Source organism: Peromyscus eremicus, chromosome 18, assembly GCF_949786415.1.
Source record: "Peromyscus eremicus chromosome 18, PerEre_H2_v1, whole genome shotgun sequence".
NCBI classification, from domain to species: domain Eukaryota; kingdom Metazoa; phylum Chordata; class Mammalia; order Rodentia; family Cricetidae; genus Peromyscus; species Peromyscus eremicus.
The window spans coordinates 8,437,684-8,447,509 of NC_081434.1; the positions used below are offsets into that span (position 1 = coordinate 8,437,684).

The window sequence follows — 9,826 nt, forward strand, 5'->3', positions numbered from 1 at the left end:
GGCTGGCCTGTAACTCACTCTATAAGCCAGGCTGGCTGCAAACTGGCCTCTGTCTCTCAAGTGCTGGGATTAAAGGTATACCTCCCCATGCCCAGTAAAAACATATTTTTGATAAATGATAATGAATCAAGTATTCTTAAGGAGCTATGAAGAGGAAGGTAAATTAGGTAAAAAGTAGAAGACAAGATGTAATGAAGAGTGGAAAGGACTACAGTTAAAAAAAAAAAAATGAAGAGCTACCAAAACATTGATTCAGTGAAAACAACAACAAAAACAAAACCATAGTCTATAAATAAGTTAAAAAGTAAATGTATTTAAAATTATGGTTTTTAAAAGGAGATTAAAATGCAAATCACCAATAGCAAGAGTAAAAATGAAGCATTATTAGAGACCCTACGGTTTAAAGCAATAACAAGTATCTATCACAGTTAATGTTATACTGGCCAACAACTTAGATGAAATTGAAATAGTTCCACTAAAACCACATTTTTGGGGGGCAGATAGGGTATTGTACAGTTCTGTATGTGTTACAGACATTATATTTATAATTTGAAATTAATTTAAATTATAATTTAAAATATCTACGCCCAGATAGTTTACCTAATAAAATTTCCCAAATAGTTAAGAAATAACACCAACTCCATAGGAACTGACAAACAATAGCAAAGCTCTTACAATTGCTGTGTCCACCCCCCTTTTCCTTTGGTTCTCAGCTTCTATCTGAAAGCAAAAGAAACAGAATTTTTATAGCCTTCTAGAAAAAGTCTGAGTTCCTTAGACAATGACTATGTAAATCTTATTCATCGGTGTTTGCAAAATACTCAACACTTTCAAAACTTCTGAACTCAATATTTTCTTTTCTTTTTTTAATTTTCTTTTTAAAATAAAGTTAAACAATACAACAAAAACTCACAAGCTGCCTCCCTGTCTACCCCTGGCTTCCCTCCCCTCCCCAGTCCTCAGCGCGGGCTCCCTTTCCTTCACCCCACTCATACAGACACGCGGCACCCAAATGAGAAAACGAAACTGCTCCAAGTACACGGGGACATGATGGAAGAGGTGAACCGTCCACATTCATGGTTAAACTGAGCAAGTCTGCATTTTCTGGGTTCTGAGTAGTTGCCCTTCATTAGCCAAACTGAAAGAAGAAATTCCCTGGGCCAGATGCTTCAAAGCTGAAGCCCCCAGGGCCACCGAAGAATGCCTTGAAGATGTTGTTTGCATCAAAATCGCCCAGTTCATGCCCTCCTCATCCAGGTCCTGCCCACTGCTGTAACGAGTCTTTTTCTTGGGATCAGAGAAGATGGTAAAGGCCTCTCCTACTTCCTTGAACTTCTTTTCTTCCTCCTTCTGAACCTCGGCGCTGGCCCCACTGTGTCGATCTGGATGGTGCATCACGGTCCGTTTCCGGTAAGCTTTCTTGATCTCGTCCTCAGAGGCATTCTTGTCAACTCCCAGGATCTTGTGGTAATCTTTCCTCTTGCTCTTCTTCAGTTCCAGCTGTGTATTCTTAAGAAGCTGTTCGTGTTCTTTTGTTTTCTCCGTCTGATACACTTTTTCCTGGTCCCGTACAGCTTCTTCATTCTGCTCTGTGTTGATGTAACACTGAGCTCTTCTCAAATAGGCTTTTATGAGGTGCCATGGAGCTTCATTGCATTTGTACAGTCGTCTATGGCATCATCTCATTTCCTAAGCTTGGAGTTAACCGCGCCCCGATTACAGCAGAGTTCAGCATTTGTTTTTACGTTGTTGGGGTCTATTCCCAAGGCTTCTGTGTACAGTTCATATGCTAGCTTGTAATTTCCTTCCTTAAATGCGTTATACCCGTCTTCTTTCTTGGCTTTCAGGGCCTTGGCATTTCTGCAAGCAACACAAGCCTTCTTGTGGTCAGGAGCCAGCCTGAGAGCAAGCCTGCACAAAAAACTGAACGGCCTTCTCAATACAATCTTCATAATAAAGGCAAAGACCAGGGACATACAGAGCATCGGCCTTGGTGGAATCCATGCATAAAACGTCACTGGCCACAAACTGTGCTTCTGGGTATCGACCCAGCATTGCTAAACATTCTGCTTTGAGGATTTTGTATCGATGACAGGCAGGGGTGAATTCTAGGGCAGGGTCCATGCAGAAAACAACCTTCCGGAAATCTCGTTTTTCGAAATCCACTTCTGCTATTTTCTCATACACCATGACTGCATTGGCGTTCTTGAACTCTTGTTGTGCCTGGGCATTTTTATGATCCAGTTCTAGGGCTCTTTGGAAACTACGACATGCTGCCCTTGCATTCCCAAGTGAGAGGTGGCATTTGCCTTCTCTCGGAGGTGTCCCCGGACAAAACTATCATCCAGTCTCACCGACTGCTGTGCATCTCCGAGAGCTTCCCGGAACCGTCCAAGCATCATTGATGTGGCTACCCGATTGCCATAATAGCTTGCATTTTGGGGGCACATATCTATGGCTTTTGTGTAATAGTTATAAGCTTCACTGTAGTCCTTGTTGTTCCTTGAAGGATTCTGTCCCCCTCTTGGTTTCTTCGTCCTCCAGCAGTTCACATTCGGTCCCCGCCGTTTACCACATCGCACTCCGCGGTCGCCACCATCTTACCGCCGGGACCCAACTCAATCTTTTCTAACGTTTTCATTCAAAACCCATTGTTCGCCTTGGACTCGGGAAAAGTCTGTCAAACGTCAATGTATGATCAAAACTTCCAGGGCCTATCACGCCTGAGTTTCTCTTAGTGACAACCAACGTTTTATTTCCTTCTTTCTTCAGTGCTTTGGAATCAGGCCTTTCTGGAACAGGAAACACTGGGCAGACCACGTGTCCCCAACCTGAGTGTGGTCTCATATGATAGACTCCGATTAAAATTCATGTAGCAAATGGGAAACGTCTGAGTAAGTAACTGCAATGACAGTGGAGGAAGCCTGCTTTTCATTCTGCCCTTCCTCGGAAATACAAAGAGCCCCGGTTAGATGAAACCCTGTAGATGAATTTTTTATCACGGCTATTTGATGTAGTTCCAGCTTACATCAAACACAGGAAGCATCCAAAGCCCTTGAGTTGCAATGACCGAGGTGACACTGTTCAGGGACTCCAGGGACCGAAAAAGAGTCACAGGAAGACTATCTCAACATCTAAGGGCTTTGCCACCTGCCTCGTGGTGAGGGACCTGTCGCTATGGGCTCTCTTCCTTTTCTCTTTTCTCTCAGCTGCAGAAAGCTGAGTTTATTAGACCCCCAGACATCTGGTTTCTCAGTCAAGGGCCATTTTCTGATGTGCTGCTGTCATCCCACTACCTTGCTTATAGAATACATCACTGTAACTGAGGTGCCTCAGGACTCAGCCAGCACCTTTAAGTACATGGTGCTGCTCTCCAGCCCCTACCCCATCCAGCTGTTTGCAGCTGTCCTTTGCACAGACTTAAATGCTGTATTCAAGTCCTTATGATGTTTGTTTTGTTCTCTTTTTTTTCCTTCTGTGTATTTGAAGAATCATAAATGGACTGTTTTAAGCAGGGTTCTGGGGACTGAGCACACCAAAATGAAGAAGACAGTATTTGTGGGTCCAGGGATGTAGCTCAGTAACAGAGTGCCCAGCCTGTGTGAGGCTCTGGGTCTCATCCCAAGTGCAAAAGAAAAAAAAAGCAATCAAAACAATGTCTAAAAGACAGAGTTCTTGCCCTCAGGAGCCCAGAACCACATTTGAGTATGGAGTCCATGAATGAGTGTGGGTGGTAAGTGGATGTGTAAGTATTCTTTGTCTTTACATGTGACAATAATACCACATTGTCAATTTGAAATTTGTTGAGAGCAGATTTTAAGTGTTTCATCACAAAACACACACACACACACACACACACACACACAAATGCTGACAGTGGATCATAACGAGTCTCACATTCTGACTGTAATAATCAGAACACAGTGCATCAAATCACACTGTGCGCCTTAAATATGGCCATAACTTTTACTTGTCAATCAAATATTTTAAAATATAAAAAGAGAATAAAGATGTAGAGGAAACAGAAAGGAGGGAATGCATGTAAAGTGAGAAATGGAAAATAAAATTTCAAAGAGTTGAAAATTATTATTTTTATTATTGTTCATGTAACCCATGAATGACCTGTCCCTGGAAAGCACTTCTGGTCCTACCCTCATGTCTTTTGGAAGCAGGCATCACTACTCCTTTGTGGTCATCTTAATGGACGTTCTCATATTGAGCCAATAATCAGCCGTATTTATTTATTGAGCTGAGTGTTCAGTGAGCAATAAGAGTGACGAGCATCATGTGGTTCAATATTGTCCCACTGGAAATTGTCTCACTGCAGTTGGTTCTACCCCAGAAGCCCATGTGTTCCTTTCTGCTTCTCAGTTTCATCTTGGAAGTGAAGGGCAGTACCTCTGTGCTCTGCACCATGCATGCACTGTCTAGATACTCTGCTCTAGTGACCTGTGCTGAGATCAATACCTCTTTCCTGTCCAAGACTCTTCATTAGCCATCTATGGAGTAATGTAGGTTTAAACAGGAAAAGGATAATTTTTAACACACTGTATTGGAATGATTCATTTTTTTTTAAAATAATTTGTTGTCATGTCTGGAAATTGCTTAGATTCAGTAACTCAAGAATGGGTGGTAGAATTCCGGTGATGGTGTGGGTTATTCTAAAGTCTGTGTTGTTGTCAGTACCTGAGAATGATGGGTCGGGTCTCCAAAGGGGCTCTTGAGATCCTTTCTTCCTTCTCTGCTCCTCAAGAAGTACAGTGCTTACATCCAACTCTTCAGCTTTCCTGGCAAATTCCGATGTTGTAGTGTGACCAGAAAGAACAAGAGGGACATGGCCACTTTGGGAGACTATGACAGAAATGATGTGGGACCTTGAAGTGGTAGTGGAGGTGGGCCTCATCAACCCACAACATACTCTAGCTCTATTAAAATTAAGGAAAACAAGTGTCATGCTCATTTCTAGTGTCAAAGGAGAGGATGAATATGGATTTCTGTCCGTCTCTTGGGAGCCGAATTACTTCATAATCACTTCAAAGACTCATCCAACAAGAAGGTTGGTCAGGAGAGAAAGTCCCCTCAGTGAACAAGAGCTGTTGACTCAAAGGGGACAGCATGTGGCATGTGTGTGCAGATGAGTGTGTCTTACTTTTTAAAGGCACATCGAGCTGGAGTCAGCAGAGAAGGAAGAAAGGAGAGTGGAGAGAGTAAGTAGAAACGCTGGATCGTAAATATTTCCCAGGTGTGTGGAGCCGAAGAGGGACGCAGAACTGAGCACAGCATTTGGAGACCCCACCACCCAGTTCAGGAGCGTCCTGCAGCAGAGCTCCTATTACTACGTGCTTGAGAGAATGGGCCTCGGTGTGAGGCTGCTTGGGTTTATAATGCTTGTGATTGTGAACAAGTTGCTTAATCTTGGTATCTCAGTGTCTTCATTCCAATTAAATTCACTTACATTAAATTAGACTAATTTAATCAATGGATAGCGCAAAGCGGAGTGTTTGGCTTCTGGTGAGCGTCAGTGAGCTTTAAGTGCTGTTTGCTATTATTCTTGTAAGGAAACCAACCTCCCAAAGGGGAATAGGAAGATTCTTTACATCTCTATCGTTTGACGCACTGTGCACCGTATGCTCGGGGTTAAGCATGCTAGTCTCTCCAGAAAATGATGTGTATGCGTATGCATTACAGGACTCTCATCTGTCATTCCAAAATATCTCTTTGCAATCACTTTAACTACACAACGAACCTAAAATTAAAAAAAAAAATTAAGTGTAAATTCTGATGAGGCACCACATTGACTGTTGAGGATAAATGACTGGCAGTGGTATGGAGAATGTAACTGCTGGGTGGACCTCCTGCCCTGTTCAGCTACTCTGGAGGCTGGAACGCTCTATGTGGAGTTGAGACATTGGGCTGGTAGCTGTTAAGGGGTCACTGTGGTTTGTCAGCTCTGGGTAGACTTTCTCAGCAGCTAGCTAAAACTCTGTGTTTTCATTCCTTTAAACTAATAAATGAGGAGACAAAAGACTGAAATCAGAGGAAAAGTTCATGTGCCCCAGAAAAAGGGAGGAAGAAAACTTCAGGAAATGGCATTCTGCAGGCCGGACCCTTTCTAGGGACCATGGATTACTGTCTCTGCAGGCACCATGGGAAACAGCCCCCTTCTCATTTGTGTCCCTGTCGCAGACATTTCTTTACTGTTATTTTTTTATTTTTTATTTTCAGAGGCCTCTCTCCTCCCTCTCTGTGAGTATTTAGTTACCCAACACTGTGTCTTCACAGATCTATCTGTTAGAGGGACCTTGCTGACAGGTCACCATCTTGAGTTCATCTGTACCACTGAGTGTCCAGACACGAACAAGGGAAACCTTCTCCCCACTGGAAGCTGTTGGGAAGGCTACTGGGAGAGTCTGAGAAAGAATTCCTCCTTCTCTGTGAAGTCAGGCCACTCTGCGGGCCTGTGTCCGCAGGATGGCTGGCCGTGTGGGTTCTGTGAGCACAGGAGGGGCAGTTGTGAGATCCAGCATGTATACTCACCTGGGACCATTGTACGAGTCAGAGGAAAGTATTGTGCTGAATGATTAGGAAACCTTTCCACACCTGCATGCAGAGTGAGGGGCAGAGAGAGCAGACTGTCTTCTAGGATGAAGAAAAGATGTATCTCTTCCAAACAACACACACATATACACACACACACACACACACTCATATACATATACACACACAATAACACACATACACATATACACAGTCACATACCTGTACACACAGACATACACACACACATAGACACACAGACATACATACATATACTCACACATATATACACACAGACATACACACAGACACACACATAGACACATAGACCCACAAAGACCTACACACAGAGACACATACACACACACACACTAACACATATACACACACATACACACATAGACATACACACACACACACACACATAGACACACAAACACATATACACAGACACTAACACACATACACACACAGAGACACACACATCAGTTTCTGCCTTTGAACTGGTGTGTTAGTCTACTTACACAGAAATCATTGCAGTTTTCCCATTACTTTGTTGTTTCAACCAGCTCTGTTTTTTCCACATTCATTTTGAATTCTTACTCTTTAATCCTTCTTCCTTTCTATCTTCCTCCAACAAGATGAGAAGTCTATACACTCTAAAACTCTTTAAACAGTCTCCCTGCTTTTCCCCACCTCAACCCTACATATAGTCAACAATATCCAGAAATTTAATTATGAAGCTGGATGTGGCCACATGCCTGTAACCCCAGCATTTAGGAGGCTGAGGTAGGAGGGTCAGCCTGGACTACATACTGAGTTCCGAGTCAGCCTGGGCTATGGTGTGTGTCCACTTCAAAACAAAGACAAGAAGATGGAAGGACTTATTGGGCAGGGGTTCAGTGGGAGGGGGATAAAGAGATGAGGGCTGGGGAGATGTTAAAATACCACGTCACCGTGTGTGTGTGTGTGTGTGTGTGTGTGTGTGTGTGTGTGGTGGCTGCTTCCTTTCCAATTTAAAATCTCCTTTAAAAATTTCAGTGAAATCAGAATCAAAGGGTTGAACTCCTCGGTGAAATATCTTTCTGAACACAACCAGGGTCTTTAAATACCTCTGCCTCAGCTCTTCCCTGTGACACCTCTTTAAAAGCTGGTCCTAGAGTGAGTCACAGTGTGACCATCCTTCAAGACCTCCCATGCCTGAGAATTTGTTTTCGTTCCCATATCTGAATAACGGCCAGGTCTAGAATCTTCCCCCTAAGGCTGGAAGGTTCTCTTAATTGCCCATTTTTTTTTTTAAATTCTCATCTTCAGATTGAATTTTAGATAATTTCTTCAGTTCTTGTTCCCAAGTCATTACTCTTTTCTCCCTGTAGTTGTGTGTTGTAGACATTGAATCCATTTATTGAATTAATTTCAACTACTGAGATTTCCATCTGTAGAAGCTCTGTTTTATTTCTCTTAGACTCATACTTTCCAGAGCGTTCTATTTACTAAAAACTGTTGAATATGTTTATTTGATGTTGTGATTCTTGTGACTGTGGTATCTCGGGTCACTGAGGTCTTGGTCTGTGGTCTGTGGTTTCTTAGTCTTGTGGGTTATTTATTTATTTGTTTGTTTTGTTCTTACTGGAAGTTGCCTGGGTTTTATAGGATGAACATCTCTGAGGTTCTTCCAATGTGAGTTTATGCTTGCTATCTCCTAACTGAGGGCACTAAAAGCCTGGTCCCCTGTAAACTAAATTTTTACTTTGAGGTTCTTAGAGCACCCAGTTGGGATGAATTTGTGCTCATTTTTATATGACTGGCTTATATGAGTGATTTCCCAAGGGAATGTTTTTCTCTGTCTCTTCTACTTTTTAAAAAACGTATTATTCTCTCATACAATACATCCAAGCCACATTTCTCCTCCCACCCTCCCTGCTACCTCCCCTTCTCTCCAGATCCACACCCCCTTTGTTTCCTTTCAGTAAAGAGCAGGCCTCCCAGGGATATCCACCTAATATGGCATGAGAAAGTACAGTAAGACTAGGCACACATCCTCATATCAAGCCTGGACAAGGCAACCCAGTAGGAGGAAAAGGGTCCCAAGAGCAGGCAAGAGAGTCCCCCACTCCCACTGTTAGGAGTCTCACAAAAAAACAAGCTATCAACCATAACATGTATGCAGAGGACCTGGTGCAGACCCATGTGGGCTCTGTGATTGCCACTGGAGTCTCTATGAGCCCTGCTTAGTTGTTTCTGATGGCCGTATTCTCCTGGTGTGCTTGACCCCTCTAGCTCCTATAATCTTTCCTCTCTTCTGGGGGGTTCCCTGAACTCCAAGATCTCCATCTGGTTCTCTCTACTTAGCACCAGTGTTTGGAAGCAATTGTTTGCCTCAGAATAACACACACACACACACACACACACACACACACACACACACACACACACAGAGTGTGCAGGTGCATTTGAAGTGTTTTTGCTTGTCTCAAAGTTTTATCTGAGTGGGTGCGGTGGAAGTCTGAGGCAGGTGTTTTTTGTGCTAGGTAATTTTATTTGATTGTATTTGTAGTGGGATCTTGATGAGGTATGTACCCTGTCCTCAAACTTGGTTTTAAAGTGTTGTATGCCTGGAAATTGTTTATGTTTAGCATATACATTTCTTGTGGTTTAAGTGTTTGTTCTGGAGGGCCAGATTTTTTTTAAAAGGTACTTGATTGTGTGTGTGTGTGTGTGTGTGTGTGTGTGTGTGTGTGTGTGTAGGTCAGAGGACACTTTTAGAAATCAGTTCTCTCTTTCTACCATGGGTTCCAAGGACTGAACTTAGGTCATCAAGCTTATATGACAAGTATTCTTACCCACCAAGTCATCTCACTGGTCTAAGAGGCCTGATTTTTACACCAAATTGAAGGGGGTGGGGTGGGGAAGTAACTGTTGACCATTGTGTAGCACTGCTGGACCGTTTTGTAGATGTACACACAATGATATTTAAAGCAGGCAACTCAGTTTAGAAACTGTGGAAAGTCTAGTGTGGAAGGCACTTCCTGGATATGAGTAAGACGATATCTTTGTGGGATTGGAGCATTTTTTTAAAAAAAAAAAAACTAAACAGGACACTTCTTGAACGGAGAAAGAGTGACTTGGGCAGTCTCAGTCAGTATCCAGGAAGAGGCCCGGGAAGAATTGGGTCATGCTCAGGGAGAAGTAGTGATGAATTCTTGTCACTCAGGGTTGTCATTTTTTCCCTTTATTTTATCTGAGCAGTAATAATCATAATTATTTTGTACTTTGTTTAACACTCAAC

General features: G+C 42.8%; 1 pseudogene; it reads right to left on the minus strand.

Annotated features, from left to right (window-relative positions):
* Window positions 1-922: 922 nt before the first annotated feature.
* LOC131895091 (dnaJ homolog subfamily C member 7-like) lies at window positions 923-2,599 on the minus strand (annotated as a pseudogene).
* Window positions 2,600-9,826: the final 7,227 nt, after the last annotated feature.